This window comes from Camellia sinensis, chromosome 5 (genome assembly GCF_055761805.1).
Source record: "Camellia sinensis isolate YWXY chromosome 5, ASM5576180v1, whole genome shotgun sequence".
Lineage (NCBI taxonomy): Eukaryota > Viridiplantae > Streptophyta > Magnoliopsida > Ericales > Theaceae > Camellia > Camellia sinensis.
This window is the reverse complement of record NC_138965.1, coordinates 154878341-154901285: the sequence shown is the minus strand read 5'-3', so window position 1 is coordinate 154901285 and position 22945 is coordinate 154878341. Positions and strand designations below refer to the sequence as shown.

General features: G+C 37.8%; 1 non-coding gene across 1 annotated transcript; it reads left to right on the top strand.

Annotated features, from left to right (window-relative positions):
- The first annotated feature begins 2363 nt into the window (after positions 1-2363).
- On the top strand, positions 2364-4342 carry LOC114297669 (uncharacterized). The gene is made up of 4 exons (XR_014328926.1): positions 2364-2486; positions 2600-3817; positions 3945-4007; positions 4132-4342. It is a non-coding gene; the product is annotated as an uncharacterized LOC114297669 (transcript).
- Positions 4343-22945: the final 18603 nt, after the last annotated feature.

Sequence of the window (22945 nt, the reverse complement as noted above, 5' to 3'; positions counted from 1 at the left end):
TAATTAGCTTCTGTTTTGGCTTGGAGTACTCGGTAAGTTTTCATGCTTTAGCATCTTTGCATGTGTGTGAGTGACTGCCACGAATAGCATGCTTACCATGAGGCTATATGCTTATGTGATATAACTGCCTGAATGCCTGTGGGTGAAGGTTGGGTTATTTGAATTGGAACAATTCATCAAATGTGTGTTTTAAGCCCGCTAGATAGTGGCAAAATCATGTTTTTCTAAGCCCACCCGAGGGTGGCAAATCCACGTCTTAGCCTACTTGCGGGTACCACCATCAAACCATTTTCAAATAAACAAACATGAAATGTTTTGTTCCAATTCAGACGACCCAGTCTATACTTGTATGCTGTGCGCATCACATAATAAATCTAGGCTAATAACCGGAATAAGAACGCATAATGTTTTCAAAAATAGATATCATGGTTAGTAGAGGCCGATCTTTGATCGGGCGAGCAGGGGTGCTCACGAAGTGACCTTCCCCAATCGTACCCAAGTTCCCAAGCGAAGGCAACTTTGGTGATGACGGACACGTGGCCTTAGGCAAACGAGTCAGGGTTTCCTAAATTTCCCCAAAATAAAACATTTAGGTGGCGACTCTGTATCTGGCAAAGCAGTCCATGTTTGGCACTTCTTTCAAAATCTGTTTTCTCAAAACAATTTGCCAGATTTGGACTCTTTGGTTCAGATTAAGAACCGTGGCAATTTGAGAGTCCTGAGCTGTAGTGAGCCCAATATCGAACGGAACGGGGGGACTCGTTCCTCCCGGGAGCGTTCGGGGACGTCTACAGCTAGTTTTGTCATATTAGACCATGGAATTTGACCATATTAGTTGCCGTTGATTGAGATTTGGCGACTAAAAGAGTTTGTTGGCGACGGTACCTTTTCTGCGACTAATATGGTCTTTTGGTCATGGAAAGTTTGGGAGGGAAATTTGATTTTTAGTGGGGCGGGAATTGAAATTTTTTGGCGACAAATAAATTTGGTCGCTAATTTTAAAACGACGTCGTTTTGTACCATAAAATCTGGAAAAAAAATAAATAAATAAAATCAAATCGGTGCCCTCTCTCTTTGTTTCTCGGTCCGCCCTCTCCCTCTCTATTTTCTTCCTCTCAATCGGTGCCCACTCTCCGCCTCTGGGACCTCTCCACTGGCATCACTACTCGCCGCTTCGTCGGCCACTCCAAAGATGTCCTCTCCGTCGCTTTCTCCTTTGATAATCGCCAAATCGTCTCTGCTTTCCAAGACCGCTGGATCAACGAAGGCGGAGGCTGAAATGAACGAAGGCGGAGCTGCCGTGTCGTCTGGTGTTAAAAACAAGGTTTAGTATCGTTAATTTAGTATATATGGATTTTGGGTTTTTATTGCTTGTGTTTCTTGATATTTCTTGCCATTTAAATGTTTTTTTTGATGTGTTTGTGTTGTACATAGTTGATGAATACATATAGGGCCTGTTTGATTAAGAGGATTAATAGTAAGTGGATTAACAATCATGAGATTAGTGTATGATTAGTTATATAGTTGATTTTTAGATCTATGTTTTGGATCAACACCAACACTACGATAGGCTGCTTGAGCTTCTTGACACGGCCACTCCATTTTCTGGATTTGGCATAAAAAAGATGGGAGAGTCTAAGGTTATATTTCTACATATTTTTCTTTGAGTTTTTGTTTTGAGAACATCTTCCATGTATTTTTGTAACTGTTTATGATAGTATGAATAATGAAACATTTAATAATTAATTTCTATTCAGATAATTTGATGGATATTCATTTAATAATGGAATTATCTTTTTTATCTCCATTAATTGTTAAGTTTCATATATAGTTCCAGCACTTCAATTAATTTGGTTGTGAAAATTTTTCCTAGTATGTTCTTGCTTTATTCTTTTGCTCACTAGAAATGATCTGGCTTCTGTTGTCTTCCATAGGTTCAACGAGTTAATACTTATGGGTAAGGAAGCTTCTTGTTCCTCTATTTTTTTGGGGATTATTTTCTTAGTGTTTCTTGATTTAAATAAAAAGATTCCGGAAACCTAAGATGACGGCAGCATAGTTAGCGAAAACATTGCATACCGGTATTTTTTTCACTGTTTAACAGTGTTTTAGAAATGTCGGGAAAGTAGACATTATTATTAGTGTTAGTGCAATGCAATACACCATGTTACTTGCTTGGTAGAATAATGACACTGAATTGGTCAGTGCTCTGTATAACTTCTATATTCTCCGTTTCTTTGCGGCAGCATGCAGCGTGCTCATCTGCAGATGGATGACAGATAATCAAAAACAGCTTTAGAAGAGGGAAAACTCAAAGATGCAATCAGTTGTAGGGCGAAGGTATTTAATATCCATAATCATGTGCTATATTTCCTCTGGGTATATCAAAAAGTATTTAGATATATCGGTAGATTATGTGGCTGTAGTACTTCTCTGATTACCAGGCTCTTGCTGTAGTTTTGTAACACACAGGAAACTTTAATCAGGTTTTTTTTTAAATCCGTTCGTGTATTTAGCATTTTTCGCTTAACAAATTGTTGGTACGCTTTATAAAGTTCACCATAACAAGAGGATGCCTGATTTAGTTATTTTTGTACAGGTAACTGGTGAAGGAGATGACAAATATTTGATTGCCACCGCTGAACAGCCACTATGTTCTTATCATCTAGATGATTGGATCCATCCTTCACAGCTGCCAATAAGGTTATAACTACTTCCATGAATGATAGTTGCCTTTATGGCTACTAAAGAATGTTGGAGCATGGACACAGATATGACACGATACGAGCACTCTGACAACTTTTAAAAAGATTTGATACATGAAAATGATAATGACTTCATTTTTAATAAATAATAGGGCATGCTTGGTCATGTGTCCGATATGTGTGGATGTGTGTCTAACAAGTGTCTGTGTCCAATGTTGAACATGGAAACAACACCTTTTTAGAAGTGTTTCTGCTTTTTAGATGGTGGCTTTTATGTTTTATTTTTTTGGTTATAAATCTTTAGTGGCTGCGCTTTGTTGAATTTATGTTGCATGAATTACTAGATATGCTGGATATTCTTCTTGCTTCCGCAAAGAAGCAGGTTCTCATGGTCGCGATACTCTTGGGATTTTCCGCGTTCACCAGTTTGAGAAAGTGGAGCAGTTCTGCCTTACTAGTTTTAAGTTCAAATATTATGACAAATTCTTCACACACTTATAATAATAATAGATATATTAAGTTTAAACACTCTGTAAATTTGTCTTAGCACCACCGGCCCATAATTTTTCACTGCATCCAAAAGCTAAAAGCTAAGCAACCCTACATGGGACTTCCAAACCAAATGATCCTCTACTCATCCCTCCTCCTTAGTCAGCAACAATGGTGTATGAAACTTCAAATTTGGTCGAAATTGCCACTAGTTTTGATTTTTGATGAAACTGGTTTTCACTGGACAAGTCCAATCAGTACGCACACACACATATATATATAGTCGAGACGTGTGAAATTGAGATTAATTTCTATTCATTAAGCCAACCCTTATATATAACCTTAGGTATGTTGCTGCTATTGCCCATAAGCACTTCACATTTCACACAAGAGAGCAAAAGAGAGAGAGAGAGAGAGAGAGAGAGAGAGAGCAATATGTCAATGGAGGTGTATAAGAGAGCAAAGCCATACTTGGCAATGATTTTGTTGCAGTTTGGGTATGCGGGTTTAGGTATTATAGCCAAGTTTGGTATAAACCAAGGGATGAGTCTTTACACCTTCGCTGTCTACCGGAATGTTGTCGCCGCTCTTGTCTTTGCTCCTTTTGCTCTCCTCTTTGAAAGGTATTCCCCTCCCACCCCTCTCTCTCTCTCTCTCTCTCTCTCTCTCTCTCTCTCTCTCTGTTCTTTGCTCTATGAGAGAAGGTTTTAAACTAATCAGACTATGTTATTGACTATAACAAATGTACAGGAAAGTAAGGCCAAGGATGACCACTTCTGTCTTCTTGAAGATAATGTTACTGGGCTTGTTGGAGTAATTAATTTATCTTTTCACCTCAAAAAGCAAATCCTTATAAATTAATTTAATTATGTTTTAAAGGTGAATCTAATGCATGTATGTAATGTTTTTACTCTTATTTTTGTATAATTGTAATCAGGCCTGTGATAGACCAGAACTTGTTTTATACTGGAATGAAGTACACAACAGCTACTTTTGCCACTGCCATGTGTAACATTGTTCCTGCCATGTTTTTTCTAATGGCTTGGATACTCAGGTAAATTACCTATGGATTTTTTTATCATGTGGAATTTTGTTATGCATTGAATAAGGTAAAATAATAATAATAATAATAATAATAATAATAATAATAATAATAATAATAATAATAATAATAATAATAATAATAATAATAGTCCACTATATATTTCACATATTTTTATGTATTTTTTATATATTTGTTTTATATATGTTAACATAATTTTTACACATATATGAACATTAATCACTGTCCAATGGAGATGGTTAGCATTTCCTATTAAGTATTCTATTATGACAACCCAAGTTCACATATGCACACGGAATTTTTTATTTTTTTGTTGGAAATATAGGCAAACAAATTCAATATGTGATAGATCCATTAAGGGTGACCTAAATGAATGTCACTCAGAATGAATTTAGATCAAACAATTCTATATATATATTTTGTGAGTTGGAGGTCATAGTCCAGAAAGGAGAAATCTTCCTTATGGCAAGATTTGTATCTATGACTCTTAACAAGGCAATTAACAAGGCAAAAAATTTTGATCAGCCCAATTAGATCCACTTGGTTCACAAAATTGATTTTTTATGCTTCTTTTTTACCTTATATATGCGTAACTTATATTCATTTTTTTTAATCTGGAGATGCTTGATAATGTTTCTTATAGTACTCATATAGATTATCTTGCCAGGAAATGATAGGTTTTTAGGATATAGAACTTGATTGAATTTTATAGTTTGTGCATTCAATTTACAGAGATATCTAGATAGATTTTATACTGTTCCATTAGTGACATTGTTTGGTCATTTTTAGGTCTGTGGATAATTTTTTAGTCAGAATTTAATAGGATTTACAGACTACAAGTCTTCATAATTTTTATGTTTTGGGAAATTTAAGAAATTTTAGAAGTAGGTTGTTTGACAGTTTAGAAAGGTGTTGTTAGATTCTTTGGTTGTCATTATTTTGTGTGAACAATGTCTGGTGGAACGCCAGTTGGGGGTGTCATATATTTTCATTCATGTATTTGAGTTGAGATTTTTTATTTTAAAGGAGAGAACAATTGGGTTATAACGAATTAAAAACTTGGAGTCCTATTGGTTTAAGTCATATTTGGTGAATCTGCATTTATAGGTATGAGACCTGATGTTTTGTTGATAAGCAGGTAGGTCATCTATATAGCAATTAGCAATTAGTCTATATAGCAATTGTTGATAAGCAGGCATATGCCTCGGGAAGGGTAGCCAGGGTAATAAGGCTCCCATAGCTCTGTTCACCCTGCTTACTCAAATGTAAGTAAAAAAAGCTTTGGATTTCTAAGATCACCCAGTTCCATAAAGAAAAGAACATGAGAAAAAGAGCACTTCACACATCAAATGTCATACAGTTGCTCAATAATTGTTCTAGTTTCATTAATAAATGCATTCTAATGTAGAAGCAACAAGCTGTTGATTCGTGTGGAATGACTTATCACCGTGATAAAATCTAAATTTATTTGCTTGGTAATTATATTTGATTTCATTAATTGTTTGGCCACGATGCGTTACGCTTGGGCGATACAGGTGCTCCAGTGTCTAGAAAGAAATTTTACTGACATTTATGTTTGGCATTTTGACAGGGGAATGATATGCATAGGACAGAAGCGTTTCCACAAAGCATTGGAGCTTCTGCATAATGTAGGTCAATGTTTTTTAGTTCAGCCATATTATATATATGTGTAGACACCCCATTTTTGACCATCCTCAAGACTGGGACGTCACCGTTTGAACACTCGGTGATCATCCACGTTTGTGTTCGTCTTGAGTTTCTGGAGGTCTCGGCTTGCGCGCCTTGTCTCAGGATCTCTCGACTCAACTGTTCAGTGTCTGGTTTTGCACCAAAAAATTGTGTTTTGCCTTGGAGGGGCAGGGAATGCCTTGTGAGGCATCCCCACATATCACCGGCCATGGCCAAAGGCCACCGGCTGGTGTTTTGTTGCCATCGGCAATGTATATTGCCGGTCGGCATTATTTGTTGCCGGTCGGCAGCCCATTTTGTCAAGATGGAAATTTTGAGCAGTCAACTACTGTTCATCTGCTTTTGCAGATATTTTAATACAGCTGTATGGCATTTTGTTCCCCTCCATACACGTGTATGGAGGGATGGCCTTCTTGTTAGCTTACCTTGTAAGCTTTACAAGATTGGCTCCTCTATAAGAGGAGCCCTCCTCTCTTGGCTCTAGGTTAGACACTTTGGAGAGAAAAACATTGTTAGAGGCTCTGGTTCTAGGGTTAGAGCTTATACATATTCTATCTCTATACCTCTCTCTCATTTGGCCTTTGTGTGTGTATAAGTGTGTTTGTGTCTTACTATTGTACACAAACACATAGTGTTACACCTTTTCTTGATTCTTGAAGGGCCAGAGGTTTGTTCTTGAAGCTTGGGAGCTATTTTGAACCCAAAGAAGTTGCTGGAGCTTCATTTGTGAAGAGAGTCTTCAAGGGTAAGAAGTTTGTCCCTTTATTCCCCATTTTTGCATTGCATTTTTGCCTATCTTAGAACTATTTTTGAGCTTAGTGTATAGTATAAAAAAAGTTCTATTTTTAGACCCTCTAAATAGTTTGTTTAGAGTGTTTTGTGGTTTGGAGGTGTTTGACCCCTCTTAGGCCTTGAGAGGCCCCATTTTGTGCTATTTTGAGTGAGCTCCGGGACCTTGGTGTTTGGGACTTCTCACCACTGAAATCTTGAGGGATTTCAGAGGTGAGGATGGTGCCTTGAGGTTCTAGGGAGGAGAGGGCCACCCCCTCTCCTTGTTGTCCTTGAAATGGACCATTTTTTGGCCTCTTGAGGGAGCACCTAGCTAGGCTTCATGTTGACCATGCCTTAACTGATTTTTGTGCTTATTATGTCATAATATGCCTCTGTTTTTTGTTGGTTTTGGTACACCATGCATGCTTAGCATACCTACCTTGTAATGCCATGTTTAGGCCTTAACATGCCTTAGGTCGTAAACCATTGTTCAAGCATGTTTTAGGTCTAGCTTTGTGAAGCTTTTGTGCTTATTTTGCCATGCTAAAGGTCTGTCCCTAGTCATTTTGGTCGGCCATGATGTGTTTGGTATAGCTCCTTTGCATTCCGGCTTGTTGGCCTTAAGTGTGCGAGTGTGTAGCATGCATTACTTGCTTTGTTTTAATGATTTGGCACCGTTTATAGCATCATTTCAGTCCCCTTAGCATGCTTGTATGCTTGCCTTGGATGCCTCTTTGATGACTTATGAGCTTGTGTGGTATGCTCCTTGAAAGTGCATTTGTGCATGCTTTTGAATTCAAGCCATTTAGATGCCATCTAAGTGGTCTTTTGGGCTTTGTTTTATGTGCTAAAACTCTGTTTTTGGTCATTAAATTCATGCCATGTTTGGTCTTGCTAAGTGTAGTTCAATACTTCATTAGCTTGCCTTGAATGCTTGGGCCATTTGTTGCATGTTTAGCCTCTCTTGTTTGCTTGGTTTGGCACCATCTTAACATGATTCCAGAGCTTACATTGCATGTCATTAGTCCATGCTTAGCCTCTTTTAAATGTGCTTGAAAGTTGCCTTTGTTTGCTTAAGTATAGGCCCATTAACATGTGCATGTGTGCAAGTGTGTTTGGTCCCATTTCTTAAGTTTTTTTGGCCACTGTTTTAGGCTTAGTTAGGGTTGCCTAATTTAGTTTGAGCCCATCCCTTTGTTTGTTGCATGCTCTCCTTGTATGTTGTAGTATATTGGTGAGTTGTTGCATGTTTGAAATCACATGATTGAATGAAGTCACATGTTGGCTTACATGCTTCAATGCCTACATTAGCCTTGCACACTTGTTAGTTGCATTGCTCTATACCTTGCATTTCTTGCATGCTCATTTGCATTGCCGTATTGCATGCCTAGTTAACATGCTTAGGTTGCATTGCATTGGCATGCATGCTTGGCCTCTTGACTATCCATGATAGAGGTTAAGTCCCCATTGGTTTGATTGTGTACATTGCATTTCATTTGACATGAAAATGCGTAACTTGGTCTCTTGGGCCATCACGCATTAAAATGCGTGATTGGTGGTCCAAGAATCGAGGACCATGTCCCTTTGAGTCACCAACATGATAAGGGACATGATTGGTGCATACATTGCTTGAATTGCATTGCCATGCTATGCCTTGCCCTCTGCTGCTGTCAATTGCAGATTCTGCAGGAACCTTCTGCCGACCGGCAGTGTTAAGTACCGACCGGCAATCATTCCTGTGCCGATAGCTTCACCAACAGCCGGTGATCACATACCACTGCCGGTGGCCATTCTACTCACCCGGTGGTGTCTCCCAATGTCCAGGGAAGCAATCCTGAGACTTTGGCAGCCTTCAGAGGAGTATAGCAGGGAAAACAGAGGCAGCTTACGCATGGCAGTGCACTTCCGAGCAGGACCGAGCACGCGCGCATCGAACCCTCTTCCCGAGGCCCCTGTTATTGCTTTTCTTATGCTTAGTTAATTTGTTAATTAATTAGGTGATTTGTAATAATTAATTAGCTTGTAGGTTAATTATCTGTAATATTTATTTGGTCCCTCCGAGCGAGGGCGAATCTGTAATAAGTATGGGTGCGTATGTGTGCATGTCTTCCAATCCCCACTTCTTTCTTCCCTTTTACTTACCTGCTTTGATGGTTAGTAATAGGTCATGTTTAAATTAGCATACCTTATGCTGTGCATGTGTGCATCCATGCATTTGTTTCGCATGCACCGGACTCTTTACATCATGTTAACTGCATTTGTACTTCAATTCCAAATTGAATACGTGCATCAATTGATCGCATTTCACATGCCATGTTTAGGTTAGCTGAGCCCACTCTAATTGCATCCTGCATATGTTGCATTAGTCAATTTGACATGAACTAGGACCATGCATGTTGGCTAACTAGTTTATTGTTTTGGCATGGAGTACGATGTAAGTATTTATGCTTTAGCATCCTAGCATGCGTGTGAGTGTTGCCATGATAGCATGATTACCATGAGGCTAGCTGCTTAGGTGATATAAACTGCTTGAATGCCTGTGGGTGAAGGTTGGATTGTCTGAGTTGGAAAACCTCGTTGAAATCCGTGTTTTAGCCTACTTGTGGGTAGCAAATTCCAAAACATTTTTCCAAAACAAACGGATATACAATGCTTATTCCCAAATTAGGCAATCTAGTCTATACTTGTTTGCTGTGCGCATAACGTAGTAATTCTAGGCTATTAACCGGTTTAAGAACACATAACGTTTTCAAAAACGGATATCATGGTTAGTAGAGGCCGATCTTCGGATCGGGCGAAAGGGGGTGCTCATAGCTGACCTTCCCCGATCGTACCCAAGTTCCCAAGCCGAGGCAACTTTGGTGATGACGGACACGTGGCCTTTGGCACCGAGTCAGGGTTTCCTAAATTCCCCCATTTTAAAATATTTAGGTGGCGACTCTGTATCTGGCAAAGCAGTCCATGTTTGGCACTTCTTTTCAAAAAAATCTGTTTCTCAAAACGATTTGCCGGATTTGGACTCTTTGGTTCAGATTAAGAACCGTGACACAAATCGAGTCCGAACTGTAGCGAGGGCCCCACGCGGGCGCGTCTACAATATGTTTATATATATATATATATTGTAAAGTTTGCTACAATTGACTTTTTACATCATCCTTATGGCTTGCTGCTATTAGGTTGTAACTGCACCAATGTCTACTATAAATGCTATTGCTATTGAAGCGTATAAGAAATACATTCTTGTCTCTCTTATTCACCTTGGGCAGGTTGGCTTTATTTTTCTTCTTAATCATTCTATTTGATATTTATGTCTTGTAGAATAAGGAGAAGGTTTACAAAGAAGTGGCTGAATGAGTTGGGAAGATGTTGTTGTTATAAGTGAATCTTGTCCAGTGTAGTGCTTTTGTTTCCAAGAAAAAAAAATTATCCAATTGTTAATTAAGTTGCTAATTCTCTTGGACTTATTAACATGTTACTTCATTGAGTGGTTATCCCACATAATTTTGTTCCACTTTGTCATTGTTTCAGAATATTTTATATTTTTTGTGAAGATTATGCCAACATAGATTAATAGGTGAAGATTATGCCAACATAAATTAATATGTGAACATCAATTAAATCTGGTGAAGGAAGATGATAAACCAGGGAAGATATTCAGTTTAGACTTCAATAATGCCAGATCCATGTTTGTTAAAAATATACAACAACTATATTCAATGCCAAACATAATCTTTAACCAGTTTGCTTTGAAGATCAAGAACATCATCAATCTCTTCATTGCTCAATCCTTCTTCACTCACCCTTCCTTGAACCAACACTGAGTCTTGAAGAGATTGAAAGCAGAATAGGTTCTGTTATAAATGCTGATAGTGTTTCACAATTGAAGAGTGCTGTATGGAAAGAACGGCTGGAAGGTTATTCTCTCTCCATGCCCAATGTTTATACTTAGTTTTTCTGATTTCTCTTGAACATGTACCATGAGTTTTGGTGATCATGAAGGGAAGAATGAAAGAGCGTCAAAGTTTATGACGCTGGGTTTACCACTATATGGAACGTCACTTATGCCATTCCTCGAATTTATGTGCTATGTTATTACCTATTGGGAAATTGGAAAGTAAGAAAATATTTATTGTGCTGAAGGGCCCACTTCAGGTGAATTGCAAATTTTAGGTCATTTAAAGGGAATGGATCTTTGATAGTTAACTATGCCTGAATAAGTTCCTGTTAGGTCTTCAATAACTCATGCTACCTAAAGAAGTAATTAGTGTCTGATATAACTACTCAACCTCCAATTAGCAATCACTGAATTGTATTTGTGTTGGAGTAGGATTTGACAATGACACAGGTATTTAACTTTTTTGCTTATCTTACTGGCAGGGTTGTTATGGCTGTTAGCTTATTAATCATCGTGTACTGAAATTTGCAGGTACAGCAACAGGTACAGTTTTATTATGCCAGCTAGTTATCTCAATACGATGTACATGTTTATAGGATTTAATTGATTTTTGCAAAGATACGGGTTTGTAATCCAGTGTTGCTGCCACTATCATGCTACTCTGATAAATTTTCCAATTCTGTTTCTTTATTAGATGCCTTACATCACTACTGCTTTGATGGATACGAAGCTTGGCACGGAAGGGCGCAAGTATCTTTTTGATTGGCTATCAAGGCAGCTTAGTGGATTAAGCAATTTTCCTGATGCTGTAAATCTGCTAAAACCAACTGCTTCTGCTATGACAGTATTTACTGCTGCAAAATTTGAAATTTTCAGAAAAATAATTTAAGGGCAAATAACTCATCATTTTTTTTATCACTTTATTTAATTGCTTGGTTTTGCATTTATATATAGGATAAATCAGCAGATGTTCGTAAAGCAGCTGAAGTATGCATTGGTGAAATTTTCAGAGTCTGTGGTCCTGATGCAGTATGTAGACAAAAATTTTTGGTGCCTCCTTTGGTTTTTGTCAAAAATCTAGCAGAACTAATGAGTTTATTGTCTTGTTACATGACTAGGTGACCAAGAATTTGAAAGATATTCAAGGACTTGCCTTAGCTATTGTTCTTGAATGACTGAAGCACTCTGGGGCTTTTCAAGGTATGTTGTAGTGAAGTTTGTTGAGGTTTTATTATCTTTGTTCGGTAGTGCTGTTTCATAGTGACATAATTTTTCTTTGTTCCTAGAAACATTTGAAGTGGCTAAAACAATATCGATGGGGCCATCATTGAAAAGTGGATCAAAAGTTGGGAAAAGTGGACCAAAAGTTCACGAACCAGGCGAGCACCCTCCCCAACATATTTCTTAACAAGTTCACAAAGCTAAATTGTACAAGACTACTTGGCAGTATGAGCATTTTTAGGAGGATTAAATATTTTTGGATGGATGTGTATGGATAACAAATATTAGTAGTTTTATTTGTTGATAGCTGCGCATGGATAACAAATAGTTATGTTTCAAATTGTTATGCTAGATGGATGTTACTTGTGAACGAAAACTTAGAATAGTTGTATTGTGTCGAATGTTAATGAATTATGTATGTGTCGAATATTAATGATTCAGTTAATTTGAATGATGCTTTAAAATTATAGGTTTATTATGGATTGAATGAATTATTAGGAATTACAGGTGTATTGTTTTCCTGCTTTGGCGACCAATTTATTAGTCGCGACATGCAAAATAAATTTTTTTCGCAAAAAATGACAATTGCCAACCAAGAGTTTTGGTCGCAAAAAATACATCTATTGTCGACCAAAATAGCTCTTGGTCATGGAAACTCACTTTTGCCGACCAAAAGTTTTGGTCGCGAAAAGTAACAAATGGCGACCAAATTTTTTGGTCGTGGAATGTCACAATTGGCGACCAAACTTTTTGGTCGTTGAATGTGATAATTGGCGACCAAACTTTTTGGTCGCGAAATGTGTCAATTGGCGACTAAGATATTTGGTCGGAAAAATATCACTTTTCGCGGCCAAAGTGTTTTAGCGACAAAATGAATTAGTCGCGGTAATTAAATATTTAGCAACCAAAAATTTAGTCGGCAAATCCAACTTTTGCCGACCAACCAAAATTTTGGTCGCGAATTACTTTTGCCGACCCTCAATTGACGACCAAAGTAGCGACCAAAAAAATTGGTTGCGGATAACTTTTGCCGACCAAAAATGGGCTTTTAGCGACCAATTTTTTGGTCGGCAAAAGTGTTAATTCTTGTAGTGCCGGGCTATTACCTTGGAACTTGTAAGCCCTTGAGGGCCTTATTCGTTTTGATTAAATGATTTTACATGCTATAGGATCATTTACTAGTTTGTCAATGAATGTATAATCGCATGTGAGATTACTTTGTATAATTTTTCGAAACGAGGTAAGAGAACATGGTGAATGTATCTTTCCGGCATCTCTTGAGCCATGGTTATTATTTTAGTTTGAAGTGGGTTGATGTATTATGCATATTGGGTTTATTTTTGGAGCGTGACAGATCTGATGAAAGGCACATCCGTTCTTAGTTTGATGAAAGATTTGAGAAATCCTGAATGTGATGATCTATTTGATAAACTGTTGGAGCAGCAAAAAGTGAGCTTTTTCATCAAATTTAAATTTGATGAACCATTAGAGATGGTCTTATTCTTGTTTTATGCAAATTCTTTGTTTACTACACAATGCTTTTGGTTCTCAGTGCTTATTTTTAAAAAACGAACATTTTTCTTGCAATCTTCATTGAGACTAAGTTCTTTATCACATTTCTTGGCAATGAAATTTATATTCTTAACTCCCAATTAACCGACTGCTTTAAATATGACATTTTTATGAGTTGTGATTTTTTTAATTTGGTCACATGGTATTTTTTTATAATGTTTTGGTTTCATAGTTCTTATTTTTGTTTCATATTTTCTTTATTTTTGATAATTTTTCCCTAATTATTTTTGCATTCTTCTTGCTTAATATATTTTATTTATTGCTTGATTTTACTATATGTATTAGTTTGTTCGCCAAGAAATCCTGGGAACAAAATACAATGCTTTTAGGTCTCAATGCTTTGATGTTAAAATAAAAAGGACGTCTTTCTTGCAATAATCTCTATTGAGACTAAGGGCTTGTTTGGGGTGTCATAAATAAGTGTACTTTTTGACTTTTTGGACTAAAAAATTGAGAGAAAAATGATAGTTGTTTGGAATAAATTTTTGACTTTTTATAAAAAGTTGTGTAATATAATATTAGTTAACATGGTAAAATGACTATTTTACCCTTCGTAACTTGCACACAATCTCTTGCGTACGTGTCACCGTTGCGCAGCGTCACTTTACGTCTGTGGTGACAATCACTGTGCAACATATAATTTTTAAATATTTTTTTTCATTTCCATGAACACTGTGCAACGGTCAAAGGCACTTATTTTTTTTCTTTATTCATAATTTTTGTTTCTGTTGCAGTCAATTTTTTTTTTGTTTTTCTTTTCCTTAACATTTTTGTTTTTATTATTTTTCATTTTAAAAGAATGTATTTTTTTAATTCTTTTCCTTTTATCATTATTATTTGTTTTATTTCTTTCCTTTTTTATTCAATTTTTTTTTTCCATTCTTTTCCATTTAACATAATTTTTTTTTTCTTCCCGTTGTAGTCGGTACTTGTCTTTTAATATTATTATTTTTTTTGTTTTCATATTTTTATTCAATTTCTTTTTTTCACTCTTTTCGTTATAATTTTTGTTTTGTTTCTTTTCCTTTGTTGTGAATATTTCTTTTTCATTCTTTTCGTTTTTTTTTTCTTCTCCTTTTCACATTTATATTTTATTTTTTATTCTTTTCCTTTTAATATTATTAATTTGGGTTTATTATTTTCCTTTTTTTGTCATTTTTTTGTATTCTTTTCTTTTTACGTGTAAATTTTTGTTGATTGTTTTCATTTTTTATTCATTACTTTTTTTCTTTTCCTTTCAAATTTTTTTTAAATTCTTTTCTTTTCGCTTTTATTGTTTTCGTTTTAACAAATTTGGTTTCATTCTGTTTTTTATTGCTTTTTTTGTAATTTTTTTTATTCTTTTCCTTTTTTATTATGCCCAGTGCTGTTCTAAGTTGTTCAACCAAGTTTTTTTATTTTATTCTTTTCATTTCGTTTTCAATAGTGTTTTTTGGACATATGTAGCATAAAATTGGATACAAAACTTTATCAACTTCCTGCTATGAAGTATTACAAATTCAGAAATACAAAACACATTAACAAACCATGATAATAATCTTGCGACGGATCTGAGTTACACACATTACAAATTTAACCAACATTAATGTTTCAATTATTCGTGTTCAGTTGCTGGGCTAGTTGGTACGTAATGTTCACTCGTACAACTGTCATTGCGGGGTCGGAGTCCCCTTCCTCAATCACATCCGCAACCCGTGCGTATTCATCGTGGTCGGGCATTTCGGGAGCCACGTATTCGGTGCTATTTGCGATAGGAACTGTGACCTCATCAATTTCACTGTTTCGGCGTATGAAGTTATGTAACGCCATCGACGCACACACGAAGATCACTTGATTAGCGAAACTCAACTTCTGAATATTCCGCAATGCCCCCCACCTCGACTTCCACGCACTGAATGTCCGCTCGATACAACTACGCAATGACGAATGTGCCTTATTGAATAGTTCGAACTCATTTTGTGGTCTTCGATTTCGATGAGCATTTTGGTGATACCTATATCCCTTGTATGGGGCTAGGTACCCTGTCTTGTTGCTGTAGCCGCTATCCACCAAGTAGTATTTTCCTACAACAAACATTTTTTTACAAACAAGTTCTTTGAGAAAAATAATTTTGCGTCAATTTTTTTTTCAGAGGATATTATCTATTTTTGGTAAGTTCTCAATTACGATAGCAAGTACGAATGTGTAATTTTTGTTATATTATTTTCAGATTATACTACTTTGTTACGTAAGATATACTTTTACCAGGTGCGGGGTGCGGGAAGCGATGTTTAGGTTCGGTTGTCACGTAGTGCAACACCCTACTGTCGTGCATGCTCCCGTCCCAACCGGCTGACACAAACGTGAAGCACAAATCGAAGTCACATACGGCCAGTATGTTCTGTGTTGGGACGCCTTTTCGGCCGTAATACGAAGTGGCGTACTCTTCCGAGACACGAGCCATCACGTGCATGCCGTCTAGTGCACCGATGCAGTCCTACACAACGCACCATTACGCAGAATATATAAATAATAATTCATGGTATATGTCGCCACTGTGATATTTAAAATTATGTGAAACAGTCTCACCTTGAATGGCCGGTATCGCCGTTGCGATTGTAATTGTGGGTGGCCCCCCTGTTGCACTTGCTCAGGCGTAAGACTCCTACTATGAACCGCTGTGAACGGTATCATAACATTCAAAACCTCATGGAAATGCCGTGACAATGTCTCATTCGAGTGTTGGAACCGTTCTTGCAAATCTTTCATCTTCATTCCCTACAATGCACAAATGAAAATGGCTACCTTCTCTTCTAGCGGAACGCCATGCTCCCGCTGTGGCAGTGTCAATCCGAAACTATGAAGAGTGTCGCATAACATCAAGAACACTGGTTTGGACATGCTGACAGCATCTTCAAACCGGCCTTGGTGACCGTTAAACAACTCATACATCCATAAACGTCCTGTAAGTATGGATGTATTTCAAGGCACTCTATGATAATGGTTGTAGTAATATGTAGCTGCACTGTTATACGCCTCTAGGAAGTTGTGATCAGTTTTGACCATCATTTCCTGTGCAATTTCATCGATAGCTTCCCGGGCTGCATTACTGGGCACAGTGTAACTAGGACCTGCGTCGTCTGCCATTTTGGAAACCTATAACGCAGCATATACAGAGCCAAACTGGTTTACCAAAATCTGACTTCGCAAGTACGAGGCTGCCTACCAAGAAAATTATTACGACTTTGGACAATGAAAGAAGCAGATTGGGGCGAGGGTAAGAAAGCAGACAACCACACTGATTTGTGGTGTTCTCTAAAGAAATGAATGATGAGATGAGCAAACATTGTGGTGAGACCTTTGAAGCTAACATGTCAACTGATTTGTGGTCTTATATAATGAAATCAAAGATGAGCATGCGCAAAGATTGGGATGGGACCTTTGAAACCAAAATTTCAACAAAGCAACACAAACGGATTCTCTTCTTTGAAACCACAAAATTGAGCATGCGCAAGAAAGGATTCTCTTCTTTGAAACCAAGATTGTGGTGGGACCGTTGAAACCAAAATTTCAACAAAGCAACACAAACGGATCCTCTTCTTTGAAACCACAAAATTGAGCATGCATAAGAAACGATTCTCTTCTTTCAAACCAAGATTGTGATGGGACCGGTGAAACCAAAATTTCAACAACTTCACGTGGTGTCCATGCAAATTGGGCAACACACAAATTATTGGGGGCTTCAACAATAATTTGTTCTCTTCTTTTTGGTAATAGATACCAAATTATTGGTGTATATGAAACTGTGTGCTGGGCCGACAAAACATGTAAGAAAAACAAAAACCAATCCTCACTTGTCATTTTTTCGTCACCTTAATAAAAATGGAGTATTTATTATAATATAAATAAATAGATAAAAACAAACAACGGTTCGAATATCGTCCTTATATTTTTAACAACAAAAATTGGAAATTAGTGATAAATTATTACCATTTTTTGACCATATTTTGTCTCAAAAAATAAAAAATTTTTAGACCAAATTATTTTCTCCCAAAAAATCTATTTATTAATAACCTTTTAAAAATTGTCCCTAAATGTCTTGTTTTTATTTTTCGGGACGACCCTAAAAATTATAAATTTAATTATTAATATGTATAAAACTTTTCATTATTTTAATTTAATTTTTAAAAAAAGTAACCTGGTGTGGAATCAACTAATTTCGTGCACTTTACAACTTTACAACTCTCTAGCAAGAAAGGTGAAGGTGAATCTCACCTCGTGTCATAAAATTATATCTGATTGATTTTAAAAATTTTGTTATTAATGCATTGCTCACGGGACCACCCATTCTGGGATTTGCTGCTGATGGGCCACCAATGCATTGCTCACAGGACTTCTTTGTTCGCAACCAAGCAATGACAGCCGTGTCTGTAGGAATCGACGTCATTATGGCTTGATTTGCAGGGTTGTCAAGTACCGATTGAGCAAAAGGAACTAGCGGGTCTTGCGGATCCAGCCCTTCCAGCGAATACAACCGTGTCATACACTTCTGAATTAGCTGCTGTGCCGAATCTGCGTAATCATGTGAGACACGGATTTGTCGTCGTTGTAATTTCACAGAGGATGCAAGGTTTTCCATACTACTCGCCAACAGAGAAGCTCCCTCACTCTGCCCTCTTTTCCGTTGTGGGTGTGTTGGGCCTGGCGATTTGCGTTTGTTCATGCCACTAGTTGGTGTGTCGTCAGTGTTAATTCCCGACGACGCAGCGTGCACGGTTGCCGGCGTGCCATCCTCTTGCGCAACAGTGTGCTGCACAGTGTGTTCATGCTGCGCGGCAGGCTGGAAAGGGGGCAGCACTCTGCTATCCTCGCAGTCTTCGTCAGGATCCTGCGAAGTACCGTCATCGGGTGCCACAGGTTCGAACGCTGCATCTGGTGTCCATGCATATTTTCCGGTTGCTGTAGCGCCTTCGTACACCCTTCGCATGAGGTCCATGTGCTCCAACGGTTTTGTTTTGAACTTGATTGCATTCTTGTCAACCTGGGAAAAACAACCAAAAACCCATCGGAAGAACTTCATGTCAGATAGTGAAACAGAGAATAATGGAGAGCAAACACAGGCAGCAAAGAAATAGGCTTATGTATCCCTGTAAATAACGTACATAATAACGGTTATTTGTAGATTATTTATTAAAATAAAAAATAGATTGATTCGGTAGTCACATAATGTCAATATGTTTGTGTTAAAGAAATAGATAATGTAGCCCATAACCAACCTATTTGGATGATCTATATTGTTCATTTTATGGACTTATATTTGTAGATTATTTATTAAAATAAAAAATAAATTGAACTAGATAGTCACATGATTTCATTATGTTTGTCTTAAAGAAATAAATAATATATTTTCCAAAGCATACGTTTTATTGGGTGAAAATGAGTACTATTATTGGGTGAATAATATTTTATTAATAATTTACATACAGCGGATTCGAAGGAGCAACGGTTCGAATTATGAATTTAAAGGCTGTAGTGGGCTCAACAGAACCAACTAGATGGCTCAATCTTCTCTTCAGTTAACAGAGAAGGTAGACCCCATTCCAAATATTATGTAAAAAATTGAAATGGAGATACAAGGTAATAAACAAACAACACGTACGGGTCTAAAAAATGTTCAAAGCAATACAACAAGAAAGGCCTCTATGCTGATAAGGAGATATGAATTGTAACTTCTTAGTAACGAACATAAACTCGTAACCAACGGATTAACTTATTGTTTTATTTTATAGGCTACCTTATGAGGGAGTCGTTCGAGTATTTTGTCTAAAGTTTCTTACAAGTATTAAGATTGTGTTTAGATTATTAATTTAGAGAAGTAACTTAGAAAGAGGGGGGGGGGAAAAAAGTGAGTGAAATGTTGTACTCTGTAATTCAGTGGATTTTGGAGAGAAAGTGAGTAATAAGTTGAAATATGGCTTAGATATAATCATGTAAGGCAAGAGATGATTATAGTGGTTTGAAATATGAGACTATGGTTCTAGATGTAGTAACACTTAACTTTTTTGTCCCAATAAAGGATGATGTGTAATAGTAGTTTTTGTTCTTCTTTGTGACCTCCAAAAAAGCAAAGAATCATTCACATTTATCAACCATTTTGTAATTTATCAAATTAAGTAAGCATAATGGAAAAATAATAATGTTAATAATCTAATGGGGGGAAAAATTAGGATAAAGAAAAGATGTATTCCTTCTTTACATTATTTCCATGATAGTGGTAAATAATACTCTACTCCCTGTCCAAAATGTTATTAGTTTAAGGTTCTAATCAAGTTTCATGTACTAATTTTATTTCTTAAATTATTATGTACATATAAAAACATGAATTACAGATTCCTATGGTGGTGGGGTACATCGACAAGGCTAAATTAGAGACACAGTACGAAATGTCACAATTATTTATGTTTAGACCCAACTAAAAAAACTAGGGTGTACGTAATAATCTACACAACGCGCCATTGAAAATAAGCTTAAGCATTGACAATACTAACGGTGTAAGTTTCCATGTAAATGACGCACGTAAAACTCGTTGTTGAAATGTTACCTTTTCATAATGTGCCCACCAATCGTCAGATGCTTGTATCAAACCCGTGGCTTCATTGTAACTGATGCCGGTTGGCCCATGCCTGCTGTCCATCAATTTCGACCATGACTGCCAATCCTTTTTCAGCAACGAGTACTTGTTCTGCAGTTGTTTGACGTCATGCACCTTATTTGTACAGTCCAGAAAGCCCTTGCTTACAGCTCGATATCCATGCATTGTCATTGTATGGAAGCTCCCCTTGAAACCAACGTCCAACTCTTTGATAACAAGTTCCAAAAAAATCGGCACCGTGTCAGAGTCCCAAGATGCTTTATGCACGTTTGTGGACTGTTGCTGCGTCTGTTTACTACCGCATTTGCGCAAAGCTTTGGAAGGCGTCGACTGCGTTTGGGACTGCTCCATTTGCGTACTACAATGCAACAACAATTATGGTATACGAGGAAAAATTGAAGACATTGAAACTCATAATGCAAATAAAATAAAAAACATATGAACAACTGTGTAACACAAGCCTCCAATACAACCGTCTTAGAACATTGTTATTGTTTTTTTCGTCGGCTCACACTACAGGTCTCCAATGATTTCCTCAAAATGTGTACCACAGAACGAGCTCATCTGTGTAATTAAAAAGCAACATAGTGGACAATACAGAAACAACTTTACAACAGAAATCCTAGAGCATGTACCCTGGTCAATGGGATCTCTTCACAAACGAAATCAATGAACACTAACAATTGTATGCTAATCCGAAACTTCCTGAAAATATCTATTAGATAATGAACTTGTCTATAAAACTAGAAGGTGATAGAGGACATTACAGAACAACTTTACCAGAGGAACCCTAAAGAATGTTCCCTGGCAATTGTCAATGGACCATTATCTCTTCACAAATGACATCAATGAATGCTCAAAACAATTTATATGCTACTCCAACTCCTTAATATAGGATTTTGGTTGCAATGAAGAGTGCCTTAAACAAATATCTCAAGTATGAATATCACATTCCATGGCAGAAAACCAAATTCAATTAGAAAAGCTTCTCCATAAAAACAAATATATTAAAGATGGTAGGTCGTTTTTGAAAATATGATTCCAAAATTTCCATAAGATAAAAATGTGCCCAACCAAGACCCAAATAAATAAGTCTAATTGTTTGGAAGTAGCTCTACTTTATTTGTTGGACAGATGGGCTATAAAGGAATGCATTTTTACTCAGAAATACACTGATTTGCAGATCAGTATCCCATTTTTAATTCTTTGTTCCATTTCTCCCACCCGCATCGTTTCCAGCAAGACTCTATGAAATAGAAAAAAAAAAAATTCATAACCAAAATTAGAAATGACAACAACAAACCGTAGACACACAACAATCACAACAAAAACGTCATCGTCTTCCCTGAAGTTGGTCTTGTTCATCTTCAGAGACAGAGGGTTCAACTGATTGTGAAATTTGAACTGAAATCGTGGAGTGATGCTTAGATCGTGAAACAGATCGCCGAACCGAAATGAACATCTTACAACCAGATCTGTAGATCTGGTTTGGGTTCCGGATTCATAGAGGGTTTCGGTGTTACAGATAAGAGAAGAGAGGTAGGAAAGAGAAAAAAGTTTTGGAACAAAATCAGAGAAAGGAGAGCGAGAGTGAGAAAATTAAATTGCGTGGAAGAGATGTTACCTTGTAGTTAGGGAGAAACCGGCCGGTGTGGTGTAGATCCGGTCGGAAGTGATGTAGATCTGGGCGACGGATTATCCGACAGCCGTCGGTTGCTGTTAAGTTGCGATCGAGTCCAGGTCGGACTTCCCCACGGCTGTTGCGGTGCTGGACGGTGAAGGCTGCGACGGATCTCCGGCGTCGCTGGTGTGGATATCTCCGCAGACGGATTGTCCCATTTTGGTCTTCAATCTCAGCAGAACTCCACTGAGAGAGAGAGAGAGAGAGAAGGGGATCTTCGGGTGAGAGTTTAAAGGGGTTGAGGAAGGAATAAAAAAAACAGGGGCAGAATAGTATTTTTACCCTCCGTAGGTGTAGACACCCCATTTTTGACCGACCTTGAGACTCAGACGTCACCAATTGAGCACTTGGTGATATTGCATAATGCGCTTGTTCAGAAGTTTCAGAGTCGCGGCCGTGAGCCCCGCCTCCGGACTTCCGGACTCTTTTGTGTTTTGCCTCGGTTTGCGAACCAGGCTCGATTTTCTTTGTTTCTTTTCCTGAGGGGAGGGAGAGGTCCCGTAGACCATCTCTCAGTGGCCGTGGGCTACATTTTGTGGCTGTAGGCCATTTTTCCCATTTCGGAGCCCGGTTCCCGGTTTTCGGAGCCGCCAGGCCGTGTGCCTCGGTTCGGGACCGCTTAACCATCTCCTATTGCTCCGGTTTTTGGCATGCATCTTATGTACTCCCTTTTGAGGGACACTGAGGTCTGAGAGACCCACTTCGTGGTCGAACACCACTCCCGGTGCCTAACAGCCAGTTTTCGGGGCCTCGGGCTGCGCGTTTCGGCCCTCGAACCTTCATTTTGCATCGGTTTGGGCTCATTTTTGGTGGAGACCTTATTTTCACTGTTAGAAAGCTTGTAGGAGGGTGGGAGGCCAGCAATTTTTCTAAAAAGCCAACTTCTTTTTGGTCAAAAGTGGTTCAGCATGAATCCGGGAAGGAGAAAAATTTGCGCGGCTTCACCGAAACGGGCGTAACTCTTTGCACAAGAGGAATTAAGATATGAGGCCACCACCATTGGAAAGATTACTTCGGAGGCTTCAGTTTGCACTCAAGAATCTCCCAAGTCCAAGTCCGGGGGGGGAGATGTGGTTGGTTGAAGTCTGGTTGGACCGAATCTGCGCGGCTTCACGAAAAAGGGCATAACTTTTTCTACAGGAGGAATTTTAATGCAAGGTTTGCGCCATTGGAAAGCTAACTTCTGGGGCTTCATCCTAGGAGGTGG